At 38.8% G+C, this 15,792-nt stretch overlaps 1 protein-coding gene across 5 annotated transcripts in view; it reads left to right on the top strand.

The window, feature by feature from the left end:
* The window catches only part of Oscillin (glucosamine-6-phosphate isomerase Oscillin), a 48,962-nt gene that overhangs the window by 10,559 nt on the left and 22,611 nt on the right, over nucleotides 1–15,792 (top strand). The window contains exon 1 of one of the 5 annotated variants that reach the window (XM_067768847.1): nucleotides 7,513–7,645. The exons of the other annotated variants lie outside the window; for them this stretch is intronic. The gene's annotated coding sequence lies outside the window, so the exon portion shown is untranslated. Of the gene's footprint in view, nucleotides 1–7,512; nucleotides 7,646–15,792 lie in introns of those variants that run through there. 5 annotated transcript variants of the gene reach the window in all.

Below are 15,792 nucleotides of genomic sequence, written 5' to 3'. Positions count from 1 at the left end.
TTACCTTTGGATTACTCGCTGAAACTGCTGGGCGATTTAGTTGCAACTCCTGTATACGATCTTTCAAAGCATCCATCTCGGCCTCCATTTTATCTTGTCGTTCACTAAAAGCCTCCAGCTGCGATGAGACTTTTGTTTCTGGTGCCTCCAGCTTGGCTGATATACGTTCTTCCTTTGCTTCGAGTTGTAATGTTATGCGTGCCTCTTGCACTTTAAATTGTTCTGCAATTTGTGACGCCATGTATGTTTTCTGTTCATCCGATTGTGCTTCAATCTTCGATGTGATGTGTGTCTCCTGCGATTCCATCTTGGATGTAAAACGTGTATCCTGCGATTCAACAATCCCACTCCTGACACCAATTGTAACGAATTTACTGCAATTCCTCTTATTTGCAACCTTCTACTAACGTTCGAATCACTAAACTGTTGAATAAATAACACCACTATTCAATAATGCAAAATGGTCTTTATTAGACTACTTTCAAAATAACACTTCTATTGCTCAACAGATAGCGTGCTTAAATCGAACTGATTGTCGTGCCTCTACTGTTGCTGCCTTTTATACTGTCTGATTTCCTCGTTGCATATTTCCAGGCTTTTCTATCTCCAGAACTTACTAGTTAGTTATCAGCTATAAAATTACTCAGCTGTAACTACAGATGCATGATTTCATAGCTTCTCTCAAACCCCATGCGCTTGTATGTGTGAGCGACACTTGCACAACCATTGCATACTTTCGGGAGTATCTCAGATTTATGCATGTGGTTGTGCGTTGCTTCTCCGCTGCGTGTACGTACATATGTGTAGACATAATGATTAAATTATTGATGTGCATACAAGTCACTGCTTAGCATCGGCTTAGAGATGATAGTATCCCTTAGTGCTGCTAATATTCGTTACAATATATTTGCACAGTTAATTTGTGCTAATGGGCACAACGAAGATATGTTGAAACATTTGGCTTTTTCAACAGTAAATTTGCATGTTATTTGTTTATATATTTGCACAGTTAATTTGTGCTAGTGAATTGAGAAAGGTCATGTGATATTTGTGCAATTAGTAGAAACTTCTAGATTTCAGGAAATGGGCACAACGGAAATATTTTGAAACATTTGGCTTTTTCGACAGTAAATTTCCATATGAAACGGGACAACGTAAATATTTTAAAACATTTGGCCTTTTCAACAGTAAATTTCCATGTGATGTGTTTATATATTTGCACAGTTAATTTGTGCTATTGAATTGAGAAAGGCCATGTGGTATTTGTACAATAAGTAGAAACTTCTAGATTTCAGGAAATGGGCAAAACGAAAATATTTTGAAACATTTGGCTTCTTCAACGGTAAATTTCCATGTGATTTGTTTATATATTTGCACAGTGAATTGGTGCTATTGAATTGAGAAAGGCCATGTGATATTCGTACAATAAGTAGAAACTTCTAGATTTCAGGAAATGGGCACAACGAAAATATTTTGAAACATTTGGCTTTTTCAACAGTAAATTTCCATGTGATTTGTTTATATATTTGCACAGTTAATTCGTGCTATTGAATTGAGAAAGGCCATGTGATATTTGTACAATAAGTAGAAACTTCTAGACTTCAGGAAATGTGCACAACGAAAATATTTTGAAATATTTGGCTTTTTCAACAGTAAATCTCCATGTGATTTGTTTACATATTTGCACAGTTAATTTGTGCTATTGAATTGAGAAAGGCCATGCGGTATTAGTCCAATAAGTAGAAAGTTCTAGATTTCAAGAAATGGGTACAACGAAAATATTTTGAAACATTTGGCTTCTTCAATAGTAAATTTCCATGTGATGTGTTTATATATTTGCACAGTTAATCTGTGCTATTCAATTGAGAAAGGCCATGTGGTATTTGTACAATAAGTAGAAACTTCTAGATTTCAGGAAATGGGTACAACGAAAATATATTGAAACATTTGGCTTTTTCAACAGTGAATTTCCATGTGATGTGTTTATATGTTTGCACAGTTAATTTGTGCTATTGAATTGAGAAAGGCCATGCGGTATTTGTACAATAAGTAGAAAGTTCTAGATTTCAAGAAATGGGTACAACGAAAATATTTTGAAACATTTGGCTTCTTCAATAGTAAATTTCCATGTGATGTGTTTATATATTTGCACAGTTAATCTGTGCTATTCAATTGAGAAAGGCCATGTGGTATTTGTACAATAAGTAGAAACTTCTAGACTTCAGGAAATGTGCACAACGAAAACATTTTGAAACATTTGGCTTTTTCAACAGTAAATTTCCATGTGATTTGTCTATATATTTGCAGAGTTAATTTGTGCTATTGAATTGAGAAAGGCCGTGTGATATTTGTACAATAAGAAGAAACTTCTAGACTTCATGAAATGTGCACAACGTAAATATTTTGAAACATTTGGCTTTTTCAACAGTAAATTTTGATGTGATTTGTTTATATATTTGCAGAGTTAATTTGTGCTATTGTCCATGTGATATTTGTACAATAAGTAGAAAGTTCTAGATTTCAAGAAATGGGCACAACGTAAATATTTTGACACATTTGGCTTTTTCAACAGCAAGTTTCCATGTGATTTGTTTATATATTTGCACAGTTAATTTGTCTATTGAATTGAGAAAGGATGATATTTGTACAATAAGTGGAAAGTGCTAGATTTCAAGAAATGGGTACAACGAAAATATTTTGAAACATTTGGCTTCTTAAATAGTAAATTGCACAGTTAATCTGTGCTATTCAATTGAGAAAGGCCATGTGGTATTTGTACAATAAGTAGAAACTTCTGGATTTCAAGAAATGGGCACAACGTAAATATTTTGGAACATTTGGCTTTTTCAACAGTAAGTTTCCATGTGATTTGTTTATATATTTGCAGAGTTAATTTGTGCTATTGAATTGAGAAAGGCCATGTGATATTTGTACAATAAGAAGAAACTTCTAGACTTCAGGAAATGTGCACAACGAAAATATTTTGAAACATTTGGCTTTTTCAACAGTAAATTTGCATGTGATTTGTTTATATAATATTGGCACAGTTAATTTGTGCTATTGAACTGAGAAAGGCCATGTGATATTTGTACAATAAGTAGAAACTTCTAGACTTCAGGAAATGGGCACAACGTAAATATTTTGAAACATTTGGCTTTTTCAACAGTAAATTTCGATGTGATTTGTTTATATATTTGCAGAGTTAATTTGTGCTATTGAATTGAGAAAGGCCATGTGATATTTGTACAATAAGAAGAAACTTCTAGACTTCAGGAAATGTGCACAACGAAAATATTTTGAAACATTTGGCTTTTTCAACAGTAAATTGCATGTGATTTGTTTATATAATATTGGCACAGTTAATTTGTGCTATTGAACTGAGAAAGGCCATGTGATATTTGTACAATAAGTAGAAAGTTCTAGATTTCAAGAAATGGGCACAACGTAAATATTTTGACACATTTGGCTTTTTCAACAGCAAGTTTCCATGTGATTTGTTTATATATTTGCACAGTTAATTTGTCTATTGAATTGAGAAAGGATGATATTTGTACAATAAGTGGAAAGTGCTAGATTTCAAGAAATGGGTACAACGAAAATATTTTGAAACATTTGGCTTCTTCAATAGTGTTTATATATTTGCACAGTTATAGTAGGTTCAAACACATACCAAATTGTCAATTTACACTATTAGGGCAATTTATTACGCAATTTGTCATATAATAAATTGTAATAATAAATTGCCAATTTAAAAAAAATTGCATAATAAATTGTTTCAAACTGTTAATGCAACATTGTAAAGTGTGTTTATTGAGTATATTTAAACGTCAGTTACGCATGGTTGAACTATATGGTTGGATCATCTCATCAGCTGATTTTATGTCTTTCATTTCACTGGAGTAGGGATTGTCAAAAGAAGATGGCAAACTCAAAATGAAACCAAAACATTGAACACATTTTCTTACAACACACAAAAATTTCAAAGTTTTGTGTTTTCATTCCATTTCATTCGCCTAATACCAACACGCACATTTTGACAGTCTGAACAAAGGTATGTTCTTGCTGTAGAGATGAGCCAACCAGCTATCAAATTACTATTGTGTAAGCTAAATCGAGTTGTATGAACAGCACTCAATTCAAATCGAAATTTCCTCAATTTATTTTTCTGTTTGAACATAGTATTAATTTGTGCTATTCAATTGAGAAAGGCCATGTGGTATTTGTACAATAGGTAGAAACTTCTAGATTTCAGGAAATGGGGACAACGTAAATATTTTGAAACATTTGGATTTTTTAACAGTAAATTTCGATGTGATTTGTTTATATATTTGCACAGTTAATTTGTCTATTGAATTGAGAAAGGATGATGTTTGTACAATAAGTGGAAAGTGCTAGATTTCAAGAAATGGGTACAACGAAAATATTTTGAAACATTTGGCTTCTTCAATAGTAAATTTTCATGTGATGTGTTTATATATTTGCACAGTTAATCTGTGCTATTCAATTGAGAAAGGCCATGTGGTATTTGTACAATAAGTAGAAACTTCTAGATTTCAAGAAATGGGCACAACGTAAATATTTTGGAACATTTGGCTTTTTCAACAGTAAGTTTCCATGTGATTTGTTTATATATTTGCACAGTTAATTTGTGCTATTTAATTGAGAAAGGTTGATATTTGTACAATAAGTAGAAAATTTTATATGTGTAATAAGACTTATTGTCACAGTTTATGTAAGCCTGAGTTTGGGTGGCTATATATAAGCCTTATATGAAAGGTCCTAATACAGCAAGTAGTTTCTTTTATTAAGGCCTTATGTAAGTTAGCCTTATTCTTGTTGATTCATAAGCCTTATAATAAAGCTTTTATATTCTACCTTATGGATTATAATAATTTCTTACGTAAGTTTTACTTTATATGAGCTATAAGCCTTATACACAACGGTAACTTTCAAATAAATGTTGCCTTAATAGAGTTACTACGCCTCGATTTCTGCTTACCATAAAGCCAACATTATCTGTTCCTTAGTCCCTCAATATTTTTAAATCTAGCCCAAATTCATTCAATGTTCATAAAATTGAATCTGCATGGAACTGTTTATCTAGATTTTTAAATTTTGAAAAAAGCTAAAAAGAGTTAAACTTTTCTAAAAAAAAAAGCTGAAAAAATCTTAAAGCTAAATTGCAATATATATCTTGAGAAAAGCTAAAATGGCAACACTGCCTGCGACACTTCCTTACTGTACGACCAGAGGGGATATATAGAGTAAGATACGTCATTTCATATTTTTTGCGAAATTTATTTGTAATGTCCCATTTCAGGGGTAATTTTAAATTGCTTCTACACATTTTCATGAGGTGTTTTTGATTGTTTTAAAGCAGGGCTCTTCATCATTGTGAATGATAACTAAGTGTGATAGTTTCTGCATAGACGTCAAAATTCCAAAGTGATTGGATCACCTGATTTGTAATTGACTATCGCTGTCTCATTCTGTATCTCTTTCTATCACCCGCTGAAGATAGGCGCCGCCATATTGAACACCCTGTCAAAACGCTAAAAAGTAGCCATATTGAACATCCTGTCAGGCAGTTGACAGATAAGATATCACACTTAGTCATCATTCACAATGCTCTTCATTTCATAGTGAGCTTTCGTTGAATTTGACGAACTATTTATTATGCCCGCTCATCTTATACGTATGTGGTTACTTGGCAGGTGCTAAGCTCACGCCCCACCCCTGTGTTAAAATAATATGACAGATGTCGTTTCGTAGCAGCCGTCGTAAATGTAATCAGGCCTTGTTGCTTCTATGTATGTATGTAAGTTACCAGCACAAAGCGAGCTTAATTTCAAGTTTGTGGCTGTTTTCGATTAATGCCTGGTTTGTCAGTGCGTGTTTAAAGTCCTGTTAAAGTTGACTTTAATCTTGCCTTTTGTTCGATATCATAAAATTTGTCTGCTCATCTCAACTTAACTGGCCGAAGTGGGATGGTTAAACCCTAGTCAACTTTAACTGGAGTTCAAACTTGCACTGAAAAACTCGATCTTAATCTGCTTAGCCTTGCTGATGCTGCCGTCCATTTTTTACTACTAACGGCATAGTCGCAATCGAAACTACTAATATTCGCCACAATAGCGAGGCCACTCCAGAGTTCAGGATAGAAATATCTTTTGTCCAAGAAGGTGTTATCTCTTATAGGGTATACAAAGACAAGACTCTGATTGTTTTCTAAGCTGGAATTTATTCTACACTAAAGTTTGGGGGCCAATCGGTGATCAGTAGAAAATGCTGCGGAGAAATTAATTGATCATATCTGAAATTTTGCTAAGCCAAACGAAAAACAAGTCTACACGTGACAATCCAAAAATACACTTTCCTTAGCTTTATCGATTTAATGATCGAGTCGGATCTCCGCTACATCCCTAGTATGTACAGACGTGAGTACAAACATTAAACGCATCGCTATGCTTTTTTTTTAACAAATACTGAGTACCTACGAGTTTATGCTATTAAGGACATGGGTCAGAAATTACATAAACAAAGGTCAGTCGCCTCTTTTTGTTCTCGTACTCTACATACGTACATATGTACATATTTATAATATTGTGACGATTATGAGTGACACTAAGTGATACTCACATCCCTAGTCTGATGCTAAGTAAATGAAGTCACAACAACAATAAAGCAGACAATCACTTGTATCTACATAAACGAATCAATCATTATGTCTACACATATGTAGGTACACACAGCTGAGAAGCAAGGCACAACCACATGCATATATCTGAGATACTCCTGAAAGTATGCAATGAGAGAAGCTATAAAATCGTGCAATTGTAGTTACAGCTGAGAAATTTGAGAGTTCATGGACAACTAGTAGATTCTGGAAATGGAAGCGCCTAGAAGATGCGAACGTTGAAATCAGAGAGTATAAAAGGCAGCAAATGTAGAGGCGCTGGAATTCAGTTTGATTTGAGCTATCGAGCAGTTTTGATTAAACACGCAATCTGTCGGGCTGTAGAAGAGTTTCATTTGAGCTATCAATCAGTTTGGATATTAAGCAAGCTATTCGTTGCAAAGTTTGAGTGTTATTGTGAAGTACTTTAATAAAGGCCATTTTGCATTATTAAATATTGGAGTTATTTATTCAACAGTTTAGCGATACGAACGTTGGCAGAAGATTGCAAATAAGGGGAATTGCAGTAAATTCGTTACAATATTGACTTGAAGTAAAATTATTCTAGTGAAGTTAAAAGACCAGTCGTAGATAACAACGAGTGGACGATTATTATGATAGCAAAATTATACGTATGTAGGTATATCACGTTGTCGTTTTTACGGAATATGAAAATGACTTCTCCAAAGCTATGTGTGTGTACCTACATATGTATGGAGTAAGCTTTATGTACATTAGACTGATAAAAAACTATTTTTCTTTTACTTTCTTTATATTAAGCTACGCGCTCGTGTATTTCCGTACAAAAGTGGGAAATCTTGCAATTGATTTTAAGTAACTTAGAGTAATTGGAACTTGTAGATACTTCAGAGCCCGATGACAATCCCACAATAGGAGAAAAAATCCGTTAAGTAGTGGATCGAGATACTTGGAAAATTTCGGTTTTTGAGCAGGTTTCCGGTGATGTAGGTAGGTAAATTCTTTTTTCGAGATTTCATTGCGTTAAGGGGGACCTTCCTATCATTGAGATTCCTACACGCACTGTATAATTATAAATGATTATAAGAAAATAAAGAAAGTAAACAAACAAACGCAGAAAAATTTTTATGTTGAATCAACACTTTCAGGTTATTATTTTTCAACACTATCGCTCAGGTTGTTTTAACATGAATTTACTTTTTCACTCTTCCTACATGTCAGATCAACATGAAGGAACAGTGTGAATTTAACATGATCACAAACGTTTGAATCAACATGCCTTCCTGTTAATACAACATTATTTGTTTCGTTAAATTAACACTATTTCATGTTACTCTAACACGATCTGACATGTTAAACTAACACTATAAATAAATAAATAAATAAATGTAAGGCGCGATAACCTCCGAGGAGATCTAAGGCCGAGCTTCTCTTCCAATTTGCGTCGTGCTCCTCTTGATTTTCCCTACAAATTGGCCGGACGGGACCTACATGTTTTATGCCGACTCCGAACGGCATCTGCAAAGCAGATGAGTTTTCACTGAGAGCTTTTCATGGCAGAAATACACCCGGAGCGCTTGCCAAACACTGCCGAGGGGCGACCCCGTTTAGAAAAATTTTCTTCTAATTGAAAAACCTTATTTCTAAAATTTTGATGTTGTTTGCCCGGGAGTTGAACCCAGGGCATACGGTGTGATAGGCGGAGCACGCTACCATCACACCACGGTGGCCGCCAAACACTATACTATGTTGAAATAACACGATATGTCATGTTAAACTAACACGATCTATCATGTTAGCTTAACAGGTTTTTATTGTTAAATTAACGCCATCTACGTTGTCATTTTAACAGTTTTTTATTGTTAAATTAACACGATCTATCATGTTATTTTAACAGTTTTTTATTCTTAAATTAACACGATCTATCATGTTATTTTAAAAGTTTTTTAAACATGGTTTTTATTGTTAAATTAACATGCTAAACATAAAACACCTCGTTTTTGGTATTTTAAATAAATTTTATTTATTTATGACATTTTCAATTAAGGATTGTTTTTTTAAACAAATATGGACATTTTGAGCGGCACTCGGTGTACACGCTCTCGCATAACAAAAATTAAGGCGCCAGTGTGAAAGCCGCTCCCTAAGTTTTATTCTTAGCCTAATCTCTGTCTTTGGGAAAATGTCTGCCAAGTCAGCATCGTTTAGAAGACACATGCTTTCAGCATCTAAGCAACAATCTGAAAATTAAACAAAAATCGTTTCATTAAAAACTTTCCAAATTGCCCAAACAATTGTAAAACTGCTTAAATACGTACAAAAATGTCGGAATAGGTATCACACGATGCCATGCACAGTATTTCTGCGCAGAACACTTTTTTCCCCTAATGTGATTACAACAACCACATGAAAACTTGCACCTTTGATTGCAAATATCTCTTCACAGAAGGAAACAAATACGCCTTCGGATTATTGATACAGAGGTAACACGAAAAACTACACAAATTACTTACCCAAAACTCTTTGTAAAACTCGTCCATCAAATTGCATCCTACCGCAAATAATTTCGCGTAAAGCTTCCACTTCTTTATTCGGAGAATAATCGACTAATATTTCCTCTGGAGTCTCAACAAATAATACATCCCACTCTTGGTCCAAATGAGGCTTAAGGAAATCTATTTGTTCGCACATTTTTTTGGCACAATTTCACAAAATAAAGTTTTAGATATTTTAAAAATATTTTTATTTGCCTTCAAATATTATAATTTATTAAACTTTCATGAGCTCGAGGCAGATTAAAAAATTGAAACACAGTTTCTTCATTCTCTTCATTCTTTTACAAGAGCTATTGTTAAAGTTTTTTAGTCAAAATTCAACAAGACTATGTCTGTATTAAAGCAAAAATTGCCTTCTATTTTTTGGTCCATTTATATAAAGGTAGTCCTTAAAATGTTTGTTGTTGTTGTTGTTGTTGTAGCAATGTTTCGCCCCACCTAATAGCTGCGACCGATCACAAATTGTCATCAATGTCCTCTAACGGGAGTCCAAGGAAACTTGCTGTTTCGACAGGGGTGAAACATAATGAAAGGGGCGTTAGAGGCGTTGGTTCCATATTACAATTAAAGAGATGGTTGGTGTCATGTGGGGACACATTGCAAGCGGGGCATACATTTTGTATGTCGGGGTTGATTCTGGATATGTAAGAGTTTAACCTGTTACAGTATCCAGAACGAAGTTGAGCCAGAGTGACTCGCGTTTCCCTGGGGAGTATGCGTTCCTCTTCCGCAAGTTTTGGGTACTGTTCCCTAAGTACTGGATTCACCGGGCAATTCCCGGCATAAAGGTCCGACGCGTGTTTGTGGAGTTCACCAAGGACCTGCTTGTGTTTTTTTGCTTCATATGGCTGAGTTCTCAGGTGCCGTATTTCCTCAAAATGCTTACGGAGATGACTCCTTAAGTCCCTAGACGGTGTTGGCTCATCAATCAGATGTTTGTTGGGATGCCCAGGTTTCTGGGTATTCAACAGAAACTGTTTGGTTAGCATCTCATTTCTCTCCCTGATGGGGAGTATTCTCGCCTCATTATGTAGATGGTGTTCTGGGGATATAAGAAGACAGCCCGTGGCGGTTCTGAGCGCAGTATTTTGGCAGGCCTGTAGCTTCTTCCAGTGGGTAGTTTTTAGGTTTGGCGACCATATAGGGGACGCGTAGCACGCAAACGGCTAGCCAATTGCTTTGTATGTGGTAATGAGCGTTTCTTTGTCTTTTCCCCAATTACTGCCAGCAAGGGATTTGAGGAATTTATTACGGCTCTGGATTTTCGGAACAATTGCGGCTGCATGCTCACCAAAATGTAGATCCTGATCAAACGTCACACCCAAGATTTTGGGGTGTAGGACAGTCGGTAGCGTAGTGCCATCGACGTGAATGTTCAAAATGGTCGACATTTGGGCGGTCCATGTTGTAAATAAGGTCGCAGAGGATTTAGTCGGTGATAATGCCAGGTTTCGCAAGGCGAAAAAACTGGAGAGATCAGGGAGGTAGTCGTTTAATCTGTTGCAAAGCTCATCGATCTTTGGGCCCGGGCCAGTGGCCATTATTGTGCAGTCATCGCCGTAAGAAACGATAGTAACACCTTCTGGTGGCGAAGGTAGTTTTGATATGTAGAAATTAAACAAAAGTGGGGATAGGACACCACCCTGAGGCACCCCTTGTTTAATTCTTCTTGGCTTTGATATTTCTTTTCTGAATTGCACCGATGCCTGCCGACCACCCATATAATTTGCGGTCCACCTTTTAAGACATGGGGGAAGGGTAGACCCTTCCAAGTCTTGCAGTAACGTGCCATGGTTGAACGTATCAAAAGCTTTTGATAGGTCTAGCGCTACGTGTACTGTTCTATGGTGGGGTTTTGATTTAAACCGCAATTTATCTGGGTGTTGATGACATTTAGCGCGGTGGTGCTGCTATGGAGTTTTCCGAAGCCATGCTGATGAGAGGCTAGCTGCAAATTTGCTTTGAAGTGGGAGAGCAAAATGGCTTCAAGCGTCTTGGCTACTGGCGATAGGAGAGATATCGGGCGATATGACTCTCCTATGTTAGCTGGTTTCCCAGGCTTTAGTAGCGGGACCACCTTGGCCATTTTCCATTTTTCGGGTATGACAAAGGGGGAAAGAGACAGGTTGAAGACATGTGCTAAATATTTGAAACCCTCTTTCCCTAGGCTTTTAAGCATCGGCATGGCTATGCCGTCTGGGCTTTGGATGGTTTAGCATGGTCGATGGCATCCTCAACCTCTTTGGCGGTGATGGTAATTGGTGGCGCATAACTTATGTTTACGTGCGTGGCTGTTGGCCCTCCGTCTATTTTTGTCGACCGTAGAATGCATTATGTATTGTCGGCAGAAAGCGCTCGCTCATTTTTTCGCACCCGACAGCACTTTGTCGCCAAAAGCAATGGAAACTTTGTCATTGTGCATAGACGGATTCGATAAGGACTTTACAGTGGACCAAAGTTTACCTAAACCGGCAGTGAGGTTACAACCGCTTAGGTGCTCCTCCCATTTCGCCCGCTTATGTTCATCCACAAGCAATCTGATGCGTTGGTTTATATCCCTTATTTGGGGGTCGCCGGGATCGAGCTGTCTTATAAGGTCACGTTCTCTCGCTAAACTTGCGGCCTCTGCCGGGAAGTCGGGCCGAATTTCGGGAATTCTACCGGCGGGAATGAAACGAGCCGAGGCGGATTCAATGACCTTGCGGAAAGCACGCTCCCCTTGGCGGGCATCAGTTGGGATAGGGAGGGCAGCAAAGCGGTTGTCTGTAAAGGATTTCTATTCGTCCCACTTTCCTTTTTTTAAAGTTAATGAAAGTGCGTTGTTCTGCGGCGATGAAGTCGGCGGGACGCTCGAGCGGAACAAGTATAAGCAGGTGGTCGGATGCCAATGTTACCATCGGCTGCCAGTTGACGCAGCTTACGAGTTCTGCGCTCACAATTGAAATATCCGGCGAACTGTGACAGCTTCCTACCATACGTGTGGGGGCGACTCCGTTTATATGTCAGAACGTTGTTTCTTCTATTTGATCCGCTAACATCTCACCCCTACTGTCCACCCGCAAGTTTGAATGCCATAGATCGTGATGGGCATTGAAATCGCCTAAGATAATGCGATTGTTTCCAGTGAGTACGCCGCTGATATCAGGGCGGTATCCACTGGGGCAACAGGTGGCAGGAGGGATGTATATGCTGATGATTTCTAGATTTGCATCGCCCGACCGGACAGATAATCCTTGACGTTCGAAGACACTGTCCCTGCGGTCGATGTCGGGATCAAATATATGATATTGCACAGTGTGGTGTATGATAAACGCGAGGCCGCCTCCATTTCCGCTCTCGCGATCTTTTCTGTGGACATTATACCCAGAACAGGTCTGCAATGCAGATCTTGCTGTGAGTTTAGTCTCTTGAATCGCAGCAATACGGATGTTGTGCCGCTTCATGAAGTCGACTATCTCCGTGATCTTCCCGGTTAATCCATTACAGTTTAACTGCAGAATTCTGAAGTGCATAGGGGTTGACGTCGTCACTCTGGGAGTAAGTGACGGGTGACTACGCCTGGGTTGTGGAAGGCCAGAACGCGATTGCTGTTGAGGCCCTTGGACTAGACGTCCTTGGGTAGGCATTGGGGTACCCGGTGTATTTGGCTATGCGGCCTGGCAACATGGCGCAATGAAACCCGTCGGGGGGTTGCCGTCGCGGAGACCAGAACATCTAGGAAACTGGCACCGTCCATGGCAGGAGCTGCATTGGGCAAATGTCGCAAACGTATATATTCTGTGCTGGCAAACGGTGCAAAGGGAGGTAGGGACTAAGAGTCTGTTTCCCTGACCTACACAATTGCTCCGGAAAAGTGGGGGGAAGAAGACGGGGGCAGGGGCTGATACTCGGCATTGCTCCCGACTCTACTACGGAGATTGTAGGTATGAGTGGGAGCAGCCGTGTGAGTTGGTGGCGCCGTGGTGCGCGAGCAAGAGCGGGTACTTGTTGTGGCTTGCTGGGCAGCAGGGCTGCTGGAAGGTAGCGGGGGGGGGGGCGCTAAGGCGCACACTACGGGACGTCCTGGGACGTGAACAGCAAGGAGCCACAAAAGATTTATAGAAGTTACGTGGACGTCTGGTTTTGGGGTCTAGCCCAGAACAACCTGTCGGATGCAACCATCCCTTACACGAGACACACTGACAAGAGTATGACCGTCCTAAAAAGATTCTTTTCCGGCAGGTGTAGCAAAACCATTTCTCAGGACCGGGGTCTGGAGACGGACCCGGATTGGGTTCGATACCTTCCCGGAGCAAGAGAATATGGAGCAGTCCCGCTGCAAGGAGCTGCTGGGAGAATGACAATTTGTGGGAGGGACGCAACAAATTAAATGGGGTTACACTGAAATGGCAGTCCTTGGTCGGGAAAAATCCTGAGTCGCTCCGGTACATAGAACCGACGGCTTTGATAAGCGTTAAATTAAATTTTCGTATCATCTTTTTTTGTAATTCTCTGGTGTAATGTCAAAATCGTACTACGCCAGGGAATGTTATGTCAAATCTTATGAAAAAAACTAGCAATCAGCTGCTTACCGACGCCACCTAGTTTTGATCCGCCATGTTGCCACAGGAAGATCCAAAATGTAAACTAAATAATAAAATGGCGTGTTTAACTACTAAGTTAGTTTCTAATGTCAAGCTAGCTTTTTGTACTCTATTTTTGCATATATGGGCAAAATCGCCAAAAACGAAACCACAGAAAAAATTAGATTTTTTCAGATTTTGTGTGCTTTTGAGTGTTTTGGGGTTACACACATGCCAAAGAAACCTATGCTTAAAGACAACGCACAACCTCTTTATTTCCTCGAAAATATACGATAGTTTCTGTGGTGTTTCTTAATTAACAAAATTTTTAAAAGTTGTATTATCTAACGAAAAGGTACGGTGCATTTCAGGAATATTATTTCTAACGCTCTAGTTACCTTTTTCAGGCAGATTTGGGTTAATACAAAATAATTAGATAAAATGTTCGAGGTGACAAATGTTTTGAGTACTTTTGATCACAATGAATTCGATGGCATTTTTCCATGTAACGTAACAGTCCAAAATTCAAAATAGTTTTTCTGTGCCAAATCTAGCATGTCAACATACCAGAAAAAATCAATTTCCTTCGAGCATTCAAAGTCTATTTTTCATTACTTACTTACTTGGCGCTTAACCGTCTAAACGGTTATGACCGTCCAACAAGGCGCGCCAGTCGCTCCTTCGCTCCGCCAACCGGCGCCAATTGGTCACACCAAGGGAGTTTAAATCGTTTTCCACCTGGTCCTTCCAACGGAGTGGGGGCCGCCCTCTATCTCTGCTTCCATAGGCGGGTTCCGATAGAAACACTTTCTTGGCCGGAGCATCATCTTTCATTCGCATAACATGGCCTAGCCAGCGCAGCCGCTGCGTTTACATTCGCTGGACTATGTTGATGTCTGCGTATAGCTCGTACAGCTCATCATTAAATCTTCTTCGGTACTCGCCATCGCCAACGCGTACAGGTCCATAAATCTTTCGAAGAACTTTTCTCTCGAACACTCCCAAAGCCGCTTCATCTTCTGTTGTCATGGTCCATGCTTCTGCCCCATGTAGCAGGACAGGTACGATAAGTGACTTGTAGAGTATGATTTTCGTTCGCCGAAAGAGGACTTTACTTTTCAATTGCCTACCTAGTCCAAAGTAGCGTTTATTGGCAAGATTGATTTATTTATCTTAATATATAAAAAACACGTGTCACAACATTTTCGGGCGCGATGGACTCCTAAACTGCTGAACCGATTTTGAATTTGCTTACACCCCGTGTAGTTGGATATAACTTGAGAGATGGAATAGGTTATATCTCAGTTTATAGTCGCAATATTATTTTATTGCACTCATATTTTCAGGTGGTGCGGATATACTTTCGTGTAATTGCTTGGTGTTTAATTAAACAACCTGCTTATCAATAAAAAATATTACAGCGAATTATATCAAGTATAGCACATCATAGGGCCCGTCGAGAGGGTGGGGGGGTTCAGAGGGGGCATGCGATTTAGAGGTACTATGACATTTGCCTTAATTCAGGAGAGTCTTTAGTTGTGTAGAGGGTAATTTTCATACCCCTGGGTGACTAGGGTCTCGAGATATAGGCCAAACGTGGACCAGTGAATGCCTAGACAGTGTTTATACAATATGGATATCAAATTAAAGCTGCTGATGAGTGCTTTAGTACAGAGTAATATATTATCCAGAGACGGACTGGGACTGGGATTAGGACTAGGACTGGGACTGAGACTCGGAGTGGGACTGGAATAAAATACATACCACCCTCTGGGACAGGCAATAAGGGTTGCAGAAGAATGAGAAGAAATTGAGAGAAGAGAAAAGAGAGAAGGAGATTGAGAAAGAAATAGAATGAAACGAAGATGGAGATAGATGAAGCGAAAAAGGCGGAGGGAGTGAATAAAAGGATTAGGAAAAAGTGAAGAGGGGGGGGGGGGGGGGAGGGCAGAATCAGACGGAGAAAGCTTATTACAATGTATGCAGATAGGCCAAATTTAGGGCAGGAAAACGTCTGCCG

The sequence above is a fragment of the Eurosta solidaginis genome, chromosome 2 (genome assembly GCF_040869045.1).
Source record: "Eurosta solidaginis isolate ZX-2024a chromosome 2, ASM4086904v1, whole genome shotgun sequence".
Classification (NCBI taxonomy): Eukaryota; Metazoa; Arthropoda; class Insecta; order Diptera; family Tephritidae; genus Eurosta; species Eurosta solidaginis.
The sequence above is the reverse complement of the archived record's forward strand: the minus strand, read 5'-3'. Positions and strand labels throughout refer to the sequence as shown.